The 22193-nt window shown below is 43.3% G+C and overlaps 1 protein-coding gene across 1 annotated transcript in view; it reads left to right on the plus strand.

Annotated features, from left to right (window-relative positions):
- Positions 1-454: 454 nt before the first annotated feature.
- The window catches only part of GADL1 (glutamate decarboxylase like 1), a 362052-nt gene continuing 340313 nt past the window's right edge, over positions 455-22193 (plus strand). The window contains exon 1 of the mRNA XM_004279681.4: positions 455-568. The gene's annotated coding sequence lies outside the window, so the exon portion shown is untranslated. The remainder of the gene's footprint in view (positions 569-22193) is intronic.

The raw sequence follows: 22193 nt of genomic DNA on the forward strand, positions 1-22193 counted from the left end.
GTAGACTATAATTGTCTACCTGTGCTCTCCCTGTAAGTATATTAAAATAGAACAGGTGAGAACAGAGTAGAAGTTACTAGAGCCAGATGATGTGAAGGTGAGATATTTGCTGAGTGATGAATGGTTACATTCAGCCTGTGTTAAAAGGCAGTGTTCTGGGAAGGAAACTAGTTTTGGCTTCTGTGAGCAAATACTAGTCGTGTAATATTGGGTATATAATTTAACTTCTCAGAGCCTCAGTTTTCTTATCTGCAAAATAGAAACAACACAGTAAACCAGAATTATGTACTGGATGTTTGCATTCTACCCCACCCCCAATTCATATGTTGAAATCCTAACTCCCAGTGTGATGATATAAGGAGATGAGGCCCTTCAGAGATAATTAGGTCATGAGGGTGGAGCCCTCATAAATGTTACTAGTGCCCTTATAAAAGGGACATCAAACAGATCTCTAGCCTTCTTTCTGACATGAGAGAATACAGTATGTCGGCACTCTGCAACCCAGAAGAGGCCTCTCACTGGACACTGAAGATGCTGGCACCCTGATCTCAAACCAGTCTCCAGAACTGTAAGAAATAAATTTCTGTTGTTTATCAGCCACACAGTCTATGGTACTTTGTTATAGCAGCCTAAACTAAGACAGGCAGTGTGCCAGAGGGTAGCTAAATCACCCTCCCAGGCAGGAAGCGAGTTTGGGCTTCTGGTTCTAGCTATGAGCAAATACTGGTGGTGTCAGCTTGGGCCCATCATTTAACTTCTCTGAGTCCCAGTTTTCTCATTGGCAAATGAAAACAATACAGTAAAACTCTGATGAAAAGTTAATTGTGTTAAAGTGAAATTAGTTAAAACTAGTGACTATAAAATTTATCATCCTTACCAATACATTTTTGAGAGTAAAATGGATGCCCCTGGGACTTTTTGGCTACACTAGGTATAATGCAGCTGGGATTGGGACTTATCTTCCTCCACCCAGTGGAGGGAATTTTAAGTTCAGTGTTTGGTGCACATGTTATTTATAATAATCAGCCTAGTTCCTACACATATAATGAATGAGGACATCTTTTTGTTTTTTTCCCATAAGGTAACTGGAAGAACAACTATACAGTCATATATTCATTAATTTCATAATAATCCCATGTTTTATGCAACTGAATTTTTTGGCCCCATTTATCCCCCTAATATATAGAGTTTTACTGTAGCAACACCTACAGATGACTATCTCTCAGGGTTGTCACAAGGATCACATGAGCATCTGTAAAGGGGCAATGCTTTGAAAACTGTAAAAGCTTAAGGGAATGTTAGGTATTTTCACTGAATGGAGGAAAAACGTGAAATGACAGTCATTGGGTTGACAGTAATCACACTGGAACATAAAAATCAGTGGCAAAGAGATGCCATGGGCCGACATAAATGCTGTGTAAACAAGACAGCAGTTACATCTCCTCTGCAGGCCTTATCTCCTGAATATGACCTTTGGGAAAATTGTGATAAAGACATGTTTAGTCAAAAATAAAGAAATGGAAATGGAAGCAAAAAATAGGTCTGCATACAGTATTACCCAAGTTGATTTCCTCTGCCAGCTAAGCTCATTATGGTGTAATTGTTATTGTCACTGACTGCAATGTGTTATTAAGTACAAAGAATTATGATGATGATTGTTATTGTTGCAATTGTATAGTAAATTGACTCTTTTAAAGCACTTTGAAAGCATTAAACAATTTTCCTGTAGGAGCAGGCCAAGGAGGGGTGCAGATAGTTGCTGTTCCTGGCGATGAACCCATGTGAAATTCTGCCTCAGATATGTTCTCCACTTACCTTGTTCCCGGGACGTTAGTACTTCATTCCCATTCATTGATTCACATTTATTCATTCACTTACGTGCACTTATTTGAGTGCTCACTATCTGCCAGGTGCTTCCTACAGCAATAAACAATACTGCAGAAGATGCTATCAGTTTCCTGCTCACATCCCCTGAACCTTCAGCCTACTTGTGAGGTTTCCAACTGCCAGTGTCTGTATCTTTTTGCCTGAGGGTATTCTCCAAGGCAGTGGAAATTCACTTACCATCACACTCAACAACCCTTAAATAATGGCTGGTAGGAGTTCGTGTATAAATACCCCCACTCCTTCACCTTTCACATGGGATAACTCTGAGGCATGTGTTCTGCATAGTTTCCCAGAGTTACCCCTTGGGATTAAAATTCAGTTACCCAGAATGGCAGTGGCTTGATAAAACAGTTTCTATTTATTGCTTTCCCTTCCTGCTTTCATTGCCCTACTGGGGCTATCTGGGATCTCTTCCCAAATAAAGTACTTAAATCTGATCCTCATTTTAGAGTCTGCTCCTTGGGAGAATGCAAATATTGACACCATAGCATGGGATATGGGATTTAATAGAAAACCTTTTTCTTACATGAAAATGGAAGGCCTTGAGGAAGTGAAGGTCGGGAAGGGGGAAGTTAGTGCATCAGAGAAATAGTCCCTCATCATGCTTGCCTGAAGCAGAGGCATGGGCAGACAGTTGGAGTTTCAGGAAAATCCGAGACTCCATGTGTGCCTGGCTGCTGACGTGAAACTCCAAGGGAGGTGCTCATGGAAATGGATGTAGAAATTGCTGTCTCTGAGAAATCTGTCACTTGGACAGGGTTCAGTCAAGTGCCTTGTGGTGAACTTGGGGCAACTGTCTGTCAACAGGGCTGCTAGCCAGGAACGTGAGCTGGATGTGGAATGAGAGGAGAAGGCAGGCACACTAGGACCCTCTGGGAATATCTCCATTTGCTTCTCCTCGTGTTTGACCATTATAACCTCCTAAAGAAATGGCCTCTGCTTTTCTTTTGCCTTCAAGATTGCACATGAGTTCCTCTTAGTCAACTTTAACCTAGAGCCATAATGGGAGGGGATTCTAGGAAATGTATTTCCCAGCCACAGATAGGAGTGTTGGTGCCAAGTTGCCCACACATGACATTAGAACATTTAACATATGGTCTTGTTGGATTTTTCTGCCTTGAGGCTCCCTCTGGATAGGGAGTAGACCACTGCAGCCTGTGGGCCAAATCCTGCCCACTGCATTGTTTGTAAATAAAGTTTTATTGGAGCCCAGACATATCCATTTATCATCTATGGCTGCTTTCTCCCTACAGTGAAAGAGTTGAGTAGTTGTGACAGAGATGATACAGCCACCAAACCTAAAATATTTACTAATCGACCCTTACAGAAAATGTTTGCCAACCCCTGCTCTGGGTTGTGGGGTCTGTGAGGGCAGGGTCTGTTTTACTTATTTTTGTGTTTCCAATGTCAGTTTCTCACACACTGCATGGAAGAGTCTGATAAATATTTCTGAAGTGATTGAATGAATTTGAGTGATAAAACATAAACCTATACAATTATTAACACAGAAATTGATACATTAAGAAATATAAGTAAACAAAGTTGCTGAAGAAACCAAGAGCTTTGTTCTTTGGGGCAGAATATACGAATTGTTATCAGGTAGTATAGGAGATAGCAGGAAATTTTGGGTGGATTTGAAGGAGTACTAAGTTCCCAGAGGAGTAAGGAAAAGAGGAATGTAAAATAGAAATTAGAAACCTTAGCTTTTAGATCTGACTGTCATTTTCAAGCTATGTGATTTAGAACAAGTTATGAAGGGCTCTCTGAGCCTCCTTTTCTTCAGCTATGGGATAAGTGTAAGAATATTGTCTTGACTGTACTCAGGGTTTTTGTGGCAGCCAATGACATGATGGTGTGAAATGCTCTGGAAACTGTAAAGTACTGCCTAGATACAAGGGATTACTTTGCAGTCTGAAATCATTTTCAGAATTAATATGGAGCACCAGGTTGGTCAAGGCTATGTTCTATTTGTGCTTTCCTAGGGGTCTTAAACCTCAAAGGTTTGGTTAAGTCAACCAGGACTTATGACGGTGCCTTTAATGTGAGCTGAGGTGCCCCAGAAGTCAGAATACAGGGTGGGGTGCTGGTGGAAAATGGCCTTTTCCTTCTCAAAACTCTTCAGGCCTTCAATTTCTCCCTGGCAATAGGGTTAATCATTGCACCTGATTTTTCAGCCACCTTTAGGTAGCGTATCGATTTAATATTTCTTCAGATGTTAAGAAATACGTGGTCTGCTGACAGCAACAGGGAGCTGTACCTCGAAAGGGGAATCTGGTGGCTTGCTCCCAGCTGTCCTGGGTAGGAACCTCCACAATCACTGTTTTTTTTTTTTTAATTTATTTATTTTTGGCTGCGTTGGGTCTTTGTTGCTGTGCGCGGGCTCTCTCTAGTTGCGGTGAGTGGGGGCTACTCTTCGTTGCAGTGCACGGGCTTCTCATTGTGGTGGCTTCTCTTGCTGAGGAGAACAGGCTCTAGGTGCACGGTTTCAGTAGTTGTGGCACACGGGCTCAGTAGCTGTGGCTCATGGGCTCTAGAGCACAGGCTCAGTAGTTGTGGCGCACAGGCTTAGTTGCTCCGCGGCATGTGGGATCTTCCTGGACCAGGGCTCGAACCCGTGTCTCCTGGATTGGCAGGCAGATTCTTTTTTTTTTTTTTTTGCGATTATACTCTTTTTAATTTTTTTTAATTAAATTAAATTTTAAAAAATTTATTTATTTTTGGCTACGTTGGGTCTTTGTTGCTGCGCGCGGGCTTTCTCTAGTTGCGGTGAGCAGGGGCTACTCTTCATTGCGGTGCGTGGGCTTCTCATTGTGGTAGCTTCCCTTGTTGTGCAGCACAGGCTCTAAGTGCGTGGGCTTCAGTAGTTGTGGCACGTGGACTCAGTAGTTGTGGCTCGCGGGCTCTAGAGCGCAGGTTCAGTAGTTGTGGCACACGGGCTTAGTTGCTCTGCGGCATGTGGGATCTTCCTGGACCAGGGCTCGAACCCGTGTCCTCTGCATTGGCAGGCGGATTCTTAACCACTGTGCCACCAGGGAATTCCCTTTACTGTTTTTTAAAAAATTGAAATGTAGTTGACATATAGCAATATTTTAGTTTCAACTGTGCAACAGAATGATTCAATATTTGTGTGTATTGAGAAATGATCACACTGTAAGTCTAGTTAACATCTGTCACCACACAGTTACAATATTTTTTCTCGTGATGAGACCTTTTAGGAGCTACTTTCTTAGCCACTTTCAGATACGCAGCACTGTTTTACTAACTGTAGTCACCATGCTGTATACTACATCCCCAGGACTTATTTATCTTTAATTGGAAGTGTGTACCTTTTGACCCCCTTCACCCATTTCCCCCAACCCCCTGCCTTTGGTACCACCAATTTGATCTATTTATGAGCTCAGTTTTTTTTTTTTGTTTTTTTTTGCGGTACGTGGGCCTCTCACTGTTGTGGCCTCTCCCGTTGCAGAGCACAGGCTCTGGACGCACAGGCTCAGCAGCCATGGCTCACGGGCCCAGCTGCTCCGCGGCATGTGGGATCTTCCTGGACTGGGGCACAAACCTGTGTCCCCTGCATCGCAGGCGGACTCTCAACCACTGCGCCACCAGGGAAGCCCTGAGCTCAGTTTTTATTTTTATTTTTTTAAAGATTCCACATATAATTGAACTTGAACAGTATTTGTTTTACTTGGTCTGACTTATCTCACTTAGTATAATGCCTTCAAGGTCCACCCATGTTGTTACAAATGGTAAGATTTCCTTCTTTTTACCACTGCGCCACCAGGGAAACACCCACAAGCACTATTTTTCAGAAAATTGTTTTAAATACAGTTTATGTTCCTTTTGGGGCAGCCTTCTTTTGCTTCCTCCCTTCTCGACAATCAGTGGGAATTGCAGTGTCCAGGCATGGTATCTAACACACCATTGCTGAATGGAGTCATTTCACGGTGAAATAAGCTAAATGGAGGAGAAATGTGCTTTGGTAGAATGCTGAAGTTCACTGTGTCAAAGCAATCAGGTTCCAGAAATGATTTGCAAAAACCCATCTCTTTACTGTTTCAGAGCACTAAGACAAAACAGAATCTGTGGAGCTGGTCCTGGAACCAGCCTCTAAAAGGAGGGCAGGGCTTCTAGGGAGGAAGAGGAAGGGGCTTATTTTAGAATGAATTCCCCTGGGGTAGGGGCTCTGCAGCACCCTTCTGCCTCCATCCTATGCCCCTTAGAGTCCTCCACTTCCAAGGCAGGATAGTTCACTAGTCTGACTGGACTCTATTTAATTTGTGGATTAAATGGTGTGCTGTAAAGGTCAGCAAAGCCTTCTGGATTCTCCTTCCTTTATCTTGTGTCTCTAAGTGTGGGTGAGGTCAAAGTGTTCATTCTTCTTAGTCCTCCATTTCCTCCTTCTTGTGTTGTCCCCAGCACTTCGGTTTGGAGGAGAAGTAGGAGGCAAGGGTGACCACCCCATCCTGTTCTGCCTGGGACATTCCGGATTGTAGCACTGAAAGTCCAGCATCCCAGGAACCCCTCAGTCTCAGGTAAACAGACAACTGACCACTCTAGACCTGTTTCATCCTCTAAACTAAGCCACATACCCCAGCTCAACTATTAATAGGGTGCCTTGTTTTCGGGATTTTGGAAGCTGCCTCAGGTCTCAGTTAAGTGCTGCTTAAAGCTTTTAAAAATTTTAAATTCTCAGTTGTCTTCTGTTCCTTGTACCTGTTCTCTTTTTCTGGAACCCCCTGGAGACAAGAGGTGAAGGGCAGGATGGGTCCCCTGCTCTAATGGTTCTAAAAGTGACTGTCAACATCTAAGATGACTGTGTGTTTTATACACACAGATACACAGGGGCCCTGCAGTGAGGGGGCAGGGGAACAGGAAAAGCAAAGAGGTTTGTGGGGACCAAAGAAGAGAAAGGAAAATAAAGGTTTTTAAGAAAATGGGCCACTTCTCCAAAGGGGTCTCATTTGGGAGGACATATGTTTAGGTCAGCAGTATTGAGTTCCCACGTTGTGTGGGGCCCTGGGCCAGGCTCCAGAGGTACTTGGATGAGGGGACACAGCTCTGCCCCCAGGGGGCTCCTCGCCTGCTCTCCTGGTGGCTCTCAGTGGGGTGAGCTTGCCTCCCTGCTCATGTGGCTGGGAAGGAAGGCTTGGGGTGGGGCCACCTGGAGCTCCACACCGAGGCCTCTGTCCTTAGCTGGGACTGGTCTGGAGACCCTCTGGAGTCCTAGGGAAAGGGAAACGTCACTGGTTTCTTGTCCTGGGATGAACAGCATCTGTCATCCAGCACACACAGGCCTTGATCTCTTTAGAAGCCAGATTCAGTGAGGTTCAGTGTCCTTGGCAGGTGATGAAAGCTCCTCACACCAAATTTGAGATGGCCTGCTTGCCTTCCGGCCAGAGGGGCTAATTTTCTGTCCTTTAAGAGATGTCAGTCGTTGTTCCACAGCCAAAGTCTACAGAATTGCTTAATCCTGGTGTGTTCTAGGGTCACCCTAGGTATCGAATGGACTGCTTTTTTTTTTTTTTTTTTTTTTTTACTATGAATCTGGTTACCAGTATATTCATAGGTATATCTTACAAAAATCCAAAAATTTTCGTTCTTTTGAAAAATTAGCAACTCTGCAAATGCCAGGCCCCATTCTTTGAATAACGACAACCCTCTGGAGTTGAATAGGGACTGTCTGCTTTAGAGACGGCGTGAAGTTCCGGGTCCCTGATGCCACCAGCCCGCATTCCACCCCCACCCTCCCACCCCTTGCTGTCTCTCACATTGTAGCAGTCAGTGGCCATTTCTCATCCCTGCTTGCCCCTTTCTCATTTATATCACCTCCTGGAGCCTACAGATATTGCCAGCCCTGAGTTAGTCTGTAATCATGGCATCCTCTTCCATAGTGACCATTTCGTTCCTCCTCTTCCCGCTTCCCTCCCTTTCTACCCCTGCCCCTCTCCTCCCACAGCATCTCACTACCAACTAGTGTAGCTTTATGTAGAACTGGGCATCACCTAGAAGGTATGTAGACCAAACATTTACATACAATGTCCATTTCAAAATAACCATCTAAATCAGCAGATCTCAGAGTATGGTCCCCCGATCATCAGCAGTATCTACTGAGAATTTATTATAAATACAAATTCTCAGGTTCCACCTGGATCTCCTGCATCAGAAACCCTGGGGGTGAGACCCAGCAGTCTCCCAGGTGGTTTTAAGTCTGAGAATCACTGGTCTACACTTTCAAGAGGCACAATTTTCTGAAAATAACATCTCAGCCCATGGAAGGTAATTTACTTCTTTGGCTCTCATCTGAGCATCATGAAAATCCCTCCTTGTTTTCTCTCCATATGCAGTCTGTGGAGGTGAAAGAAATGTCTCTTTGCCGTCCAGAAATCACCATTTCCTGAGGTGTCTGGAGGCCTCTTAGCTGAAGTCTTGTTCAGTTTCAGTTCTGTAATGTGTTTATTGTGGTCCAGTGTTTCCCTCTCACTGGCAAAAAGAAGGGAAGTGGTAAAGACCCTCCATTGTGGTCTGTTAGTCTTGACCATGTATTATTAGTTCTGCTCATTCATTGTTCCTTGGGTATAAATCTTGCCTCTTCCAACAAATGGTAAGTTCCTCGCAGGCAGGTGCTGAAAGCTCAGCAAAGTCTGGCTGACTGATTTGAAGGGAACAACTTCATTTGCTTCTTTAGCCAAAGGTGGTGGTAGGGACTGTACAACTCACTTCAGATTCAACTGAGGATGACTTTGTGAGCAAGAGGGCCAGGGTAGCTCCTGATCCTGCCCCTCTGGTGCAGATGCGTTTATCAAATGGTGCTGAGTCCTCCAATGGAGTTTCTGCTCTCTGAGGATTCTGCAGGTGCTCCTTTGAGAACAAAGCTGGGGAATCGCTTTCGCCCCAACATGCTGACCATTGTGCCAGGACAGAGTAGAACCCTGATTCTGGGAAGACACAATGGGTGATGGGTGACAGTTTGGCCACGGTGGCAACACCTTGACAGGATGTGATACACTTAGACAGTGCCATCCATTTAATACCAGGGTTGAGTCAGGTAACCGCATCAATTTCTTCAGATTCCCTAGAAATTGAGGCACAGAGAGGGTAAGAGGTATGTCATAGCTTCTAAGGGGACTATTCGTTCATTCATTCATTCATTTATTCACTCACTCACTAAATTATTCCATACGCCCCTCTTAAGCTCCTGCTGTGTGCCAGACAATGAAGGTTTTGTGTGTGTGTGTGTGTGTAATAAGCTTCTTTTCTGTCCTGATCCAAATAATGGCTTTGATACTTCTGCAATTGATTTCATTAATTAAGTTTTTTCAAAATATTGGAGGCATAAGAACTGGATACAAAAGAATGCTAATTTCCGAATTAGTATTTTGAGCTAAAGCCCTTGCCATTTTTAAGGGAAGATTGCTGCAGTGGTATTAGAATTCAGAAACAGAGCTTCTGTTTTTCTCCTCTCTCATTTAAGCTGGGTAGACTCCCACCCTGAGAATGAGTTTCTGAAATCTCCAGGACTGCTGCCCTAGTTTTCCCCTAGCTCTTGGGATGTATCCATTAGATGCTGGAAATTTTATCTTTTGCTTCCTCCCTCATGGCTCTTTCTTTGTTTTGGATCAGAAAACTGATGAGAAACTTCTCCTTCTCTTCCAGTTTGGCTTTTCCTTCATTGTCCTTTTGCCTTGCACGCATACATGGTGACACAGGATGGCACTTAGAGAGAGAAAAAGTGCCAGGGGGAATGTGTGTGTTTCAAGCCTCTCCTTCTGCTGACTGCATCCATCACACATGTTTCTGTATGACCTTCTGGCCAAGGGGGGAATTCTTCTGGAGAATGGTGACATGGAAATTAGATTTACCTATAGAGAGTAATGACCTCACTCTCTCCTGCTCTTTCGGGATTTGGCAATGAGGTGGTTGTTTCAATGGCAGAGTTTCACTCTGAGGAAATCCTGCCTGCTCCCCTGAATGGCTTCACACTGCTGTAGCCCTTTGCCTTATTTGGGGTCGTGGTGGGAGTGGGAGGTGTTCTGATTTATTCTGGGGAGCAGAAGCTTCTGATTCAATTTCTTTGATAATTTGAGAGCCTCTATTGGGAGATAGGTGGGATGCTGAAACGTGCTGCTCATGGCTGTATCCAGGAATTTATATTCTGGACCAGACTCCTTGGTCCAACCCATAAGACCTTTGATGATCTATGCCTTGCAGCCTTGCATAAGTCATAATGTTTGGAGACTTTTGAGAATAGTTATGTGCCTTACACAATAGAGATGGAAATACATGGGATGACAAAAGAGCCTTTGAATCTCACATAAGAGGAAAAACCATCCAGCAGGGGGATGAAATTAGGAAGGAAGGATACTGGAGCTTAGACATGGTTGCATCTCAGAGAATATGCCTGGTACATCTGAGGGTTGAGGGGACTGGCATGCCATTTCTCATCTAGAACTAGGCAACCTTTTGCCTCATTCCCCAAAAAGACAATTGAAGTAGGCTAGGCAAGGGCTGCAACCCTTCTCTGGAGAAGGGTTGAGAGGTAGCACCCCTGCCTCCCATGCTGGAGTGGGACCAGGAAGTTGGCTGCGAGTTGAAAGCTGGTGTGACTGCCGGGCATCCTTGTGGCACTGGGTGCGGGGACCTCATGAGAGAAGCTGTGGATTATTTATCCCAGGCCAGGAGTGGATGGAGGGTTTAGCCAAGAGTCAAAACGTCATCCATGGGAGAGAAGAGATGGAGCTCCCAGATCAATTACTGAGCTTTGCTTCTGCTGAGGGAACAGGTGGCGAGGTGCATCCACAGGCGATGTGTTGCAGTTGTCTATTGCTGCAGAACAAAGCAGACACTAGCTTAAGCCACTGGCTTGAGTTTAAACCCAGAACAATCATTAGTTTTGCTTACAAATCTGGGGGCGGGGTGGCCGGGCTCAGTGGGACGTTCTTGCTGAGGCTCTCTCGTATGGAAGCGGTCAGAAGGTAGCTGGCGCTGGGCTTGCCTTGAATATCTAGTCACACGTCTGACCCCTGGGCCAGGAACACGCAGACAGCTGAGGGCAGGCACCGTGGGGCTGTTCAAGCCTCTATCTCTTTCTCCAAGCAGTCTTAACACAGCGCAGCCACCTAGATGTCTTAGATGGTGGCTGAAGGATCCCTGAGCCAGTGTCCCCAAAGCAACTCACAGACACCCCATGGCCTTTTCTAAACTGGCCTCAAAACTCACGAGGCAACACTTCTACTGCGTTCTCCCCCTTGATGCAGTTACAAAGGCCTGCCCAGGTTCAAGGGGAGGTGACAGACTCCATGTCTTGATAGGAGGAATGTCAAAAAATTCACAGGGATGCTTTAAAATCTCCCCAGCTTGATCACGCAGAACGCTGAGGAGCCCATGTGTCAGAGGGGGCCCAGTTGCTGATGACCCATAGCAGATATCTCTCCCCCAAGCCAGGAGAATGCAAGTCTTTGGGAACTCAGGTCCACCTTGAGACAAAGAGGAGAGCAAGGGGAAGGAGACCATATTGAACTGACAATTTAAATCCTGAATCAATCATGATTAAATCTGGCAGTTACTGATTTACATTGATTGGGAAAAAAATTTTAAATTCCAAGTAGAAAAAGAGTGGCAAATGAACTCAAGTTTAGTTATCAAAAAATAAAGTTCCATATTGTACATCTGAAGCTGTGACTGTGTGGAGCTGTGGTGGGGACTCTAGAAAGATGGCAGCCTACTCACCTCCTCAAACCCAACTTTTATCCAGGCAGGATGATGTGAAGAACATCAGTGGGCCTTGGGCTTTGCTGGAGTCCATGAAAGGAGCTATGTTAAGACATTTCTATTTCTGAGGCTGATAGGAACTGGGGGGCATCAGCAGAGAATCCTAGGGTGAGGATCCAAGTGCAGGTTCCTGGAGAAAACATGGCCTGCAGTGGTCTGCAGCCCACGAGAGGGAGAATAGTACTGGCCCTATGTGTTGTTCTGGGACTTCTTCCTGTTGCTGATCCTGAGAAATTGTGAGGGATCTGAAATAGGGGGTGAGCCCTCCTTACTTTTGAAGCCCAGAAGTACTGGAGTTTGCAGACATGGCCAGGGAACCCAGATGCTTTGTCTTGATACCCCATCGGGATGGCAACTCACCAGCTGGGTCCCTTCTGACCCACACAGCAGACTGTGGACCATTACTGGCTGCTAAGGTGCCCCAGGGGGTGGACCCCAGGGAGTATCGAGGTATTTTATACCCAACATGGGTCATATTTTAATACTTCCTCCTTTATATGACAACATTATTTTCAGTGATAATCATGTAGTATTCGGTAACAATAGTTTTACTTGTTCTTTAGTTATAAACAAACAAGAATTAACAAAGAAGAATAAATTTCAATTTTCAAAATGTTATTCAAATTCAGTAAAATATTAGATGTGTGAACTAAACTTTTCATTTCCCAAATGAAATATTTTGGCTTGCAGTTCATACTTCTTTTCATTAAAAACAATTTTAAACACAAAAACTCCAAGTGTTCCCACAGCAATAGAACCGAAGTGACCCAAGTTCTCTTTCTTTGCCATGATAGTTATTGTGCTTTCATTGCTTATGTAGAACCTGCTATGCCGACACAGGGATACTTAGTACCATGGGGGATAGAGATGGAGTGAGCTGGAACATTTCAAAACTGCTGTGAACTTATTCTTCATAGGAGCTCATAACAGAGTCGGGTGTGTTGGGGGCCAACTGTGCAACTGAGAGTTTTGTGAATTAACTTCTATGTAGAATGCAATGTCTATTACAAGATAAGTGATAAAAATGTGCTAATTTGAAGCTAACATATGTATAATTAAAACTCAACTGTAACCACAGCCATTGTTTAAAACTTAGACCAACAGAGGACTTTTGGGAGAGAGGTGTATTTTATCACAGACATTGTCTGAATTGCTATCCGCAGTGAAGATAAAAGGCATACTGGCTTCTAGTTGGTTTTATGCTTATTTACATTTCCCTACAGACGCTCTTAGCAGCTGGCACACAGGGCAGACTGTTGCCACTGCCCTGCTCTTGGTATAGCCCTGGTGGCCTGAGCCAAGGGTAAAGAGATCTTGAATCCAGAGCAAAAAAGAAGAACAGTAGGACACTGGTCCAGGCAGCTCCTTGGAGAAGTGAAGGTGCTGGAAAACCTGTTCAAGAACTCAAGTGAAAGGGTGAGAAGAGCACAAAAGGTGATTAGACTGCAGCACAAAGAAAAGAACATTCTCTGGAATATAAACCATGATCTTTGAATCCAAAAGTTTTGCAGATGAATGGAAGAGGATGGTGACAATTGAGATTTGAACCAGGAGAGCGAGAGCAAAAAGACAGAGAAAATTTGCAAAGGGAAGAAAATCATGAAGAAAGGACTTAGCAAATTTTTACACAGGCCCCTGAGACCCTAACATATGAACAGCACAGTTCCAGGAAGAGCAAAGAACAGCTGCAGGAGAGCTGATGTGTAAACCAATGATAAAAAGAAATTTATCTGCACTGAGGAGAGAATTGAGGCTAAAGAAAACCCTTATCCTGAAGAGTGAAGTGTTCTGAGAACCAGGAAGTATTGGAGAGAAAAACCACATAACTAAGTGTATTTACTAGAATTCCTGAACCTAAAGGGTAAAGAGAAAATTTTATACCCTTTGAGATAGAAAATAAAGTTACGTAGAAAAAAAGAATCAGATTGTCATTGAAGCTGTATTCTGACAACAATGCAAATTAGAAGTAGTGGAATGATGTCTACATACACTTCCAAGAGGAAAGGTCTCTGCCTGAGGAATCTTATTTGCAGCTAAGATATTATTCACTTCCCAGGGTGGAGGAATGAAATTTATGGATTTGTAATAAGTCAGAGAAAGTACCATATATGTGAAGTAACTGAGAAAGACCTCTAAACAGACCTCAGAGCAGTAAGCAATGGCTAGTGATGGGATGTATGGGAATATGTAACTTAAGTGCTAAATAGAGACTCTGGAGGAGGAAGAAGCCTCTCTCCTGGGTAAGGATCTGCAAGTGAAAGCATCACCTGTCCTGGTAAACCTGGGACGGGGAGAGGAAAGACATTTGGAAGGTCTCATCTTCCAGGGGTAAAAGGAGGAAGAGATGGGAAGAGGCAGGGCTGGCATCATGGCCTGCCATCTGGCCAGGGTCCCACGCCCAGAGGGCTTCCTGCTTGATGTGTTGCTCTGCTCTGGCTGTCCTGAGATGATTAATATTGCAGCGGGGCCCAAAAATTACACAGCTGGTCCTGAATAGAGATCTTCAACAGACAGAATTTAAATCATGAATAGACTAAGTGGAAATCCTGAAGATTCTGAGTTCCTTTGCGGGCAAAAGAACAAGATTTTTTTTTTCCTGGCCAGAACATGGTGGCCTGAGAACTTGATTAAACAAAACAATAGAGGAAAAAAAGTTAGATGTTGACACTAGCTTCTATGAAGTTTATAGCTGATAACATGCAAAATTTGGGGGCAGAGACTATAACTTTCTCACCTGTGTATCCTCATTGCCTTCTCACAGAGAAGCTGAATAAAGGCAAAGTGAAAGAGCTTCCTGCATCTTCCTGCATCCCACACACTGTGTGCGAAGCCATTGATTTTGAAGAATGTAGTCTTCCTTGGTTATGAAAGCATTCTCTGAATTGAGGGCCAATAGTCTCTGATGTTTTGTTTTCAATGAAAACATTTCAGAAACTGCCAGGCGCCGTGCTAAAGGTTGCTGGGAGACAAAGCATAAATAGATCCCGGCTACAGTCCACAATTTAGTAAGAGCTGGTCGCCTCTCTTGAGTGGGATCACTCACCTGCATTCTCCTCTCAGCAGCTTTCTAAGTTTTGCCTTGCTTCTCTTCCAGCTTCAGACATCTGCTTCTTCACACCTGCTAAGGTGGCAACTGTGGCTTTGCTCTCCAGCCCCCACGGTCTCTTCTGGCACCTATCCTGAGTTTGTTCCGGCAAATCCCAAATCCAGGACTAGGGTGGGCATAGCCTTGGCAAAACTGCTCCCTGCTTCCCCAGCCTCAGTGGGGGTAAGGCCATACCTTACTTCTTCAGGAAGGAGTGGCCATATGCTTTGTCATCTAAACTGGAGCGTGAAAGGGGCCACCATGAGTGATGATGCTGGGACAGCAGTGCAGGTGGGGACTGGTCCAGACAGACCTGGACATGCGTTACCCTAGTCCACAGGGACCACCTGACCTGAGCCAGTTTGAGCAGAATGGGCATCTGGGTTGCTGGTAAAGGAGCACTCTCTTCCCCCAGGGGGCACGACAAGAGGCAAACTTTGATGCTGTGTGAGAGTCAGACTGGGGGCGGCTGGTGTTGTCACATCACCCTGAGGGTGACATTTTAATATTGAAGATGGGAGGAAAAAAGCAACGTTTTTGGCATATTATGCTTTATTATTTCAAGAAAGGTAAAAATGCAGCTGAAATGCACAAAAAGATCTGTGCAGTGTATTGAGAAGGTGCTGTGATGGACTGAATGTGTCAAAAGTGGTTTGCAAAGTTTCGTGCTGGAGATTTCTTGCTGGACAATGCTCCATGGTCAGGTAGACCAGTTGAAGTTGATAGCGATCAAATAGAAACAATAATTGAGAACAATCAACATTGTACAACGTGGGAGATAGCCAACATACTCAAAATATCCAAATCAAGCATTGAAAATCATTTGCACCAGCTCTGTTATGTGAATCGCTTTGATGTTTGGATTCCACATAAGTTAAGCGAAAAAAACCTTCTTGGCCATATTTCCTCATGCGATTCTCTACTGAAACATAATGAAAACGTTCCGTTTTTTTTTGTTGTTGTTGTTCCATTTTTAAAACAAATTGTGATGGACTATGAAAAGTGGATACTGTACAACAATGTGGAACGGAAGAGATGGTGAGGCAAGTGAAATGAACCACCGCCAACCACACCATAGGCTGGTCTTCATCCAAAGAAGGTGATGTTGTGTATATGGTGAGATTGGAAGGGAGTCCTCAATTATGAGCTCCTTCTGGAAAACGAAACGATTAATTCCAACAAGTACTGCTCCCAATTAGACCAACTGAAAGTGGCACTCTATGAAAAGCATCCAGAATTAGTCAACAGAAAATACATAATCTTCCATCAGGATAATGCAAGACTGCATGTTTCTCTGATGACCAGGCAAAAACTGTTACAGCTTGGCTGGGAAGTTCTGATTCATCTGCTGTATTGATCAGACATTGCACCTTCGGATTTCCATTTATTTCAGTCTTTACAAAATTCTCTTAAGGGAAAAAATTTCAATTCCCTGGAAGACTGTTAAAGGCACCTGGAATGGTTCTTTGCTCAAAAAGATAAAATGTTTTGGGAAGATGGGATTATGAAGTTGCCTGCAAAATGGCAGAAGGTAGTGGAACAAAAGGTTGAATATGTTGTTCAATAAAGTTCTTGGTGAAAATGAAAAATGTGTCTTTTATTTTTACTTAAAAAAACCAAAGGCCCTTTTTGGCCCACCCGATATATTAAAGCACAGTTACTGAAATAGACCACCCACCACCATGTAAACATATGCTGTAGTAATCTAGGTGTTTCTCTATTAATACCTCAGACAGCAAGATCCAGTGGTGGGTTCAGTAGCAACTATAATTCCAGAGCTGTGATGAGTGTGAATGATCTTTTTATACATCTGCAACAACTGTAATGGGGTATGAAGATACCCATAATTTTTATGCTGACAAATATAGATGTATTACTGATACTACTTCAGTCTGTTGCCTGCATTCATAATAGAGGAAAACATCACCTTCCAGTCGAAGATTAGTGTAAATAAAGCTGATAAGCTTTTCCCACCCAGGGACATGGAGCCCTCAGGGTACTCAGTCCAGCATGTAGCTGCCAGGCTGATTTCCTCCACATAATCTTTTCATTATGAAGCTTCTTTCTTCAACCCGCTTTAGCTACCTATTGCTTATTGGACCAAAATCAAATTACTGACTTGGCCTTCAAGAGCCCTTGTAAGACTTGCTACCTTACTTGTTCTGACTTTTCTGACCTCCTTCATCTTGGATTCTGCTCACTAGCCAGGCTGATAGCTTTGTTGTCTAGAGACACAGGAAGTGTTCTTGGAGGGACAATAGTCTTGAAGAAGGATCTTACTTCTCTGTCCAGGGATTGAACCTCTAGCCGCCAGGAGCTAGAGGCTAGAAGCAAAGTTCCCTGATTCTTACACCGTTTGAAAGCAAAAATGTTTCAAGGAGGCAAAAACTGCAAAACAGGTACAAAGTTTATTATTAGAGACATAGCACAACTTATGGGAGAGCACACAGAGAAACAGTTTATTTATTTAAAGCAGAAAGACACACCGGGAGAGGAGTGCGGGTGTCCCGAATGAGGAGCACAGTAAAGAGGTGATTTACATAACTTATATAGGACAATCCTTCTGGGTCTTTGTTAACATTTGGCCAATTATCTTGTTTCTTTCTTCACAGATGACTGGTCCTGGGACCCTCCCCAAGGTGCATGAGCAACTCTTTTCTAAGATGGATTCTAGCACAGAGACCTATGGGGTGGCCTTAGCATCACATATTATGGGGTGGTGCGCCATCCTTTTGACCTCCAAGGAGCCTTTCTGTGCATGTGCAGACAGGGAAGTTTTCCTTGACCTCAGGAGTGGGCGCCTTATCTCTTTACTTTAGCAGAGATCAGTTTCTGCCACTAGCTTTGTCCTTGGAGTGTCACGGTGAGAACAAAGCTTCAGTTTTACTCCATTTGACAAACACCAGCTGTCTGGCCCAGGGGCCCATCTATCTCCGACCTTAAAAGGACAGCCTTCCATATTTGCTAGTGAAACATCATTTGCTTAAGCAAAAAAGGATTCAAGCATGAATGGCTCCAAGTGCACAAATATTGCTTCCTGGTATCTTTCTCTTTAACTCTATCGATTCTTCTTTTCTCTGGCTTTAATTTCAGGCCTTTGATTTCTCCCTTATTCTGGAAAAATAATACCAGAAACCCAGGCTTTCTTACATTTTTTTCAACTTAACCAATTCTAATAGAAAGAGAATCTCATTCCAAATGGTCCCAAGAAAAGCCCTTGGAATTCCCAGCTGGGATGAAGCTTGAGTTGTTCCTCTTTCCTTGAATTGACTATCATGAATGCAGGGCTAGAATATTCTGACTGAACAGGCTGAGGTAATGTGCCTGGTCCCAGAGCTGCGTGTGTTGTTAGCCAAATGAGATCACATGGAAAGACAGGGAAGGGTGTACCCCAAAGAAGAATCAGTTGCTGTCACCAGCAGAACGGTCCTTTTTTTTAGGCAAGCAACAGTTACTTTATTTTTTTCAATTTTTATTTTATATCGGAGTATAGTTGATTTACAATGTTGTGTTAGTTTCAGGTGTATAGCAAAGTGATTGTTATACATATATCTATTCTTTTTCAGATTCTTTTCCTTTATAGATTATTACAGAATATTGGTAGAGTTCCCTGTACTATACAGTAAGTCCTTGTTGGTTGTTTAGTTTTATGTGTTTGGATTGGCCAAAAAGTTCGTTCAGGTTTTTTGTAACATGTTGCACAAAAACCTGAATGAACTTTTTGGCCAACCCAGTGTATTAGTGTGTATCTGTTAATCCTGAACTCCTAATTTATCCCTCCCCCCGCCTCCCCTTTGGTAACCATAAGTTTGTTTTCAAATTCTGTGAGTCTGTTTCTGTTTTGTAAATAAGTTCATTTGTATCATTTTTTAGATTCCACATATAAGTGAATGGTCTTTAAAATGGGCAAAAGCAATAGATATCTGCTACTTCCTTTAAGATTGGGTTCTAGCTCCTTCCACAGAACATGTCCGTCCCCTTGATTTCCCCCTAGACAAATCCCTTCCTTCATTCACAGAAGGTTACGTGTGATAATATCGTTGGGCATCTACGAGTGCTTTACACCCAGGTAGCTACCAGGCTTAAAACCCACCACCCACTGCTTGCAGGATCAGCAGTGTATTTCAACATATTTCTCTATAATCAAACTCAACTTGCTCTTGGTGTTGGGGAAACATTTTTTTTGTCATGCCAAGATAACTCAAATTATTTTGGCTAAAACAATTTCTTTTTTAATCAATACTCATAATTCAGGGTTTAAATTTAGTTAATTCAAAGTTGAAATTCCCTGAAATTTAAGGTTGCTCTCCCTTCTTAGGGGTTCCCCCACCCCTCTTCCTCCCAGGGTGCTGCCTGTGTACAACGGAAAACACACGCAGCATCATAGCTGCAGGGAAGGGTGTCCTCTACTGGCTGTCCTCACAGCCTCAGCTAAGCTCATGGTTTCTTGCTCAGGGAGGGCGGGCCTTCATCCCTGCTGTGAGCTTCCTGTGCTCCCTGCCGTCCATAGGCCAAATCACAGGCTGTGGTCATGATTTCTGTGTACTTGACATCCTCCTCCTCTGACCCCAGGTCTTTCTCAGGGCATGGATCCTCTCAGCCTTCTGCTGAGCCCTCCACTGGAGCGCAGGAGTTAGGGATCCCATTGGGAACCACACATGCTGTCCCAGGCTCCATTCACTTACTACTTTACTGGGGTGCATGCTCTGAGGAGCTCCCAGGGCCTTTCTACCAGAACCACTGAAGTGAGCTGGGGCAGAAGCCCCTTCACCGTCAGCATGGCCTGAATTAAACCTACTGGGTTTTAGTAGCATCTCACACATGTGCCTGCCCAGTTTCCTTGCAGGACAGGAGGCCTGCATCTCACCTGTGGTCCAGCATCTCACACACATCTGCCCCCCATCTTCTCTCTGGGACAGGAGGGCTGCATCTCACCTGTGACCTTGTCCTCTTACACGCTCCTCCAGATCACCCCCAGGCTTTATATCCTCCCTGTGTGGTGGCTGAACTTCTCTCAGGAAAAAAAACCTCTTCTTCCATCCTCTGATCTTCTGAGTTTACAAGCTTTTGATTTTGGGAACTAGCAATCACTTTTCTTTCTCTTTCTCTCTCAAAAAAATCACAGCTCTTACAAAGTGAACATCATGGCTTTCACAGCTGTTGTCTCTGAACATGCTTTGGGAATCTGTTTTGATGTTGGTAGGTGACAATTTAATACTCTGTTCTTGTCTGAGTTCTGTTGTCCTGAAGCCCTGGGTGCCCCAGCCTCTAGGCTGGAGAGCAGCAGGTCAGCAAAAACAACCTGTTTCAATCTCTTGTTGCTGCTGTAACAAACTGCCACAAACTGAGTGACTTAAAGAACAGAGATGTATTGTCTTAACAGTTCTGAAGGTAACAAGTCCAAAGTGGCTTTTATTAGGCTAAAATCAAGGTGTGGGCAGGGCTGCATTCCTTCTGGAGGCTCTAGGGGAGAATCCGTTTCCTTGCCCTGACAGCCTCTAGAGGCTCTTTGTCCTCTTTAGCTTGTGGCCCTGCATCCCTCCAAACTCTGCTTCTGTCTTCCCATCTCCTTCTCTGACTCTGATCCTCCTGCTGTCCCCTTATAACAACCCCTGGGATTACATTGGGCCCACCTGGATAACCCAGGACAGTCTCCCCATCTCAAGATCCTTGACTAATTCACATCTTTAAAGCCCTTTTTACCATAAAAAGTAACATGTTCACAGGTTCAGGGATTAGGATATAGACATCCTTGGGGGCATTTATTCAGCCTACCACGCTACCCAACATGAAAAATTTATATTAAAAATGTTGTAAAATATTACCTTGCTCTACACTCCAATCCTTAAATCCTGCCAACAATCCTGAGTCAAGTGCTATTATTCGAATTTAACAGAAGACGAAATTAAAATTAAATGTGGTCCATGATTGCCTGACTCCAAAGCCAGTGCCCTCTCCGCTACTTCATGTAGAGTCCTTTTCTAATGAGGCTACCCCAGCCCACACCAAATTTTTCTTTAATCCAAATTACCATATCATGTCTTCATGTTGCGAGTTTCCATTTGATTGTGTGTTGTTTGGAGTATTCAAGTGCTCTGTGTACGTGTGTGTGTGTAAGCTTTTATTTATTTATTTATTTTTTTGGTGGGATTTTTTTTTTCATTTCTTTAGCTTTTTAATGACAGATAATATAGAACAGAGAAGTTAGAATAGGTGCACAACTCACTGCGGATTCGTAAAATGAACAGTGTATTTCACATCTAGATCAAGAAACAAAACATTGCCAGGAACACAGAAGTTCCTCTCATGTTTCTTTTTTAGGCACAAGTCCCTCAAAGGTAGCAACTATCCCTGATTTCTTCTTTTTTTTTTTTTTTATTCAAACAGAAAGTCACAAAAATTATAATCATCCTCATCAGTTCACTCAGTCCCATGTAATTAATTTTTTTTTATCTTGATCTTTTGTTAGCACTTTTATGAATTCATCAGTTTTCCATTAGAGTTCTGAAAATGCTTATTCTTTCAGTTCAGCAGTATAGTCAGTTACCAGAAACCTGTACTTGTCAGAGTCTTCCATGAATTCCTTGAAGATGAAACCCTTTTGTAGGAACATTTTTGCAAAAGCATCAGAGTACACCCAGAACTGTCTGTAAATGACAAAAGACTTAAAAATGACCATGGTTAAAGGTTTGATGAAAGTTCATAATAATGCAATTGACAAGGAAATTTAGTTATTTCTGAGATATACATTTTAAAGTAATAACTAGAATTATGACATGACATTATACCAGAACATGTAAGATTTTTAGAAATTTCATTTAATGTCTGAAACATTTATATTAACATATTTCCATACAAATAACCCAAAGAAAGTTTAGTATTAGTTGTTTTTCTTGTTTGTTTGTTTGTTTTTCTATACTGTAGGTTCTTATTAGTCATCAGTTTTATACACATCAGCGTATACATGTCAATCCCAATCGCCCAATTCAGCACACCACCATCCCCACCCCACCACGGTTTTTCCCCCCTTGGTGTCCATACATTTGTTCTCTACATCTGTGTCTCAACTTCTGCCCTGCAAACTGGTTCATCTGTACCATTTTTCTAGGTTCCACATACATGCGTTAATAAACGATATTTGTTTTTCTCTTTCTGACTTACTTCACTCTGTATGACAGTCTCTAGATCCATCCACGTCTCAACAAATGACTCAGTTTCGTTCCTTTTTGTGGCTGAGTAATATTCCATTGTATATATGTACCAAATCTTCTTTTCCATTCATCTGTTGATCGGCGTTTAGGTTGCTTCCATGGCCTGGCTATTGTAAATAGTGCTGCAATGAACATTGGGGTGCATGTGTCTTTTTGAATTATGGTATTCTCTGGGTATATGCCCAGTAGTGGGATTGTTGGATCATATGGTAATTCTATTTTTAGTTTTTTAAGGAACCTCC

Source organism: Orcinus orca, chromosome 10, assembly GCF_937001465.1.
Source record: "Orcinus orca chromosome 10, mOrcOrc1.1, whole genome shotgun sequence".
NCBI classification, from domain to species: Eukaryota; Metazoa; Chordata; class Mammalia; order Artiodactyla; family Delphinidae; genus Orcinus; species Orcinus orca.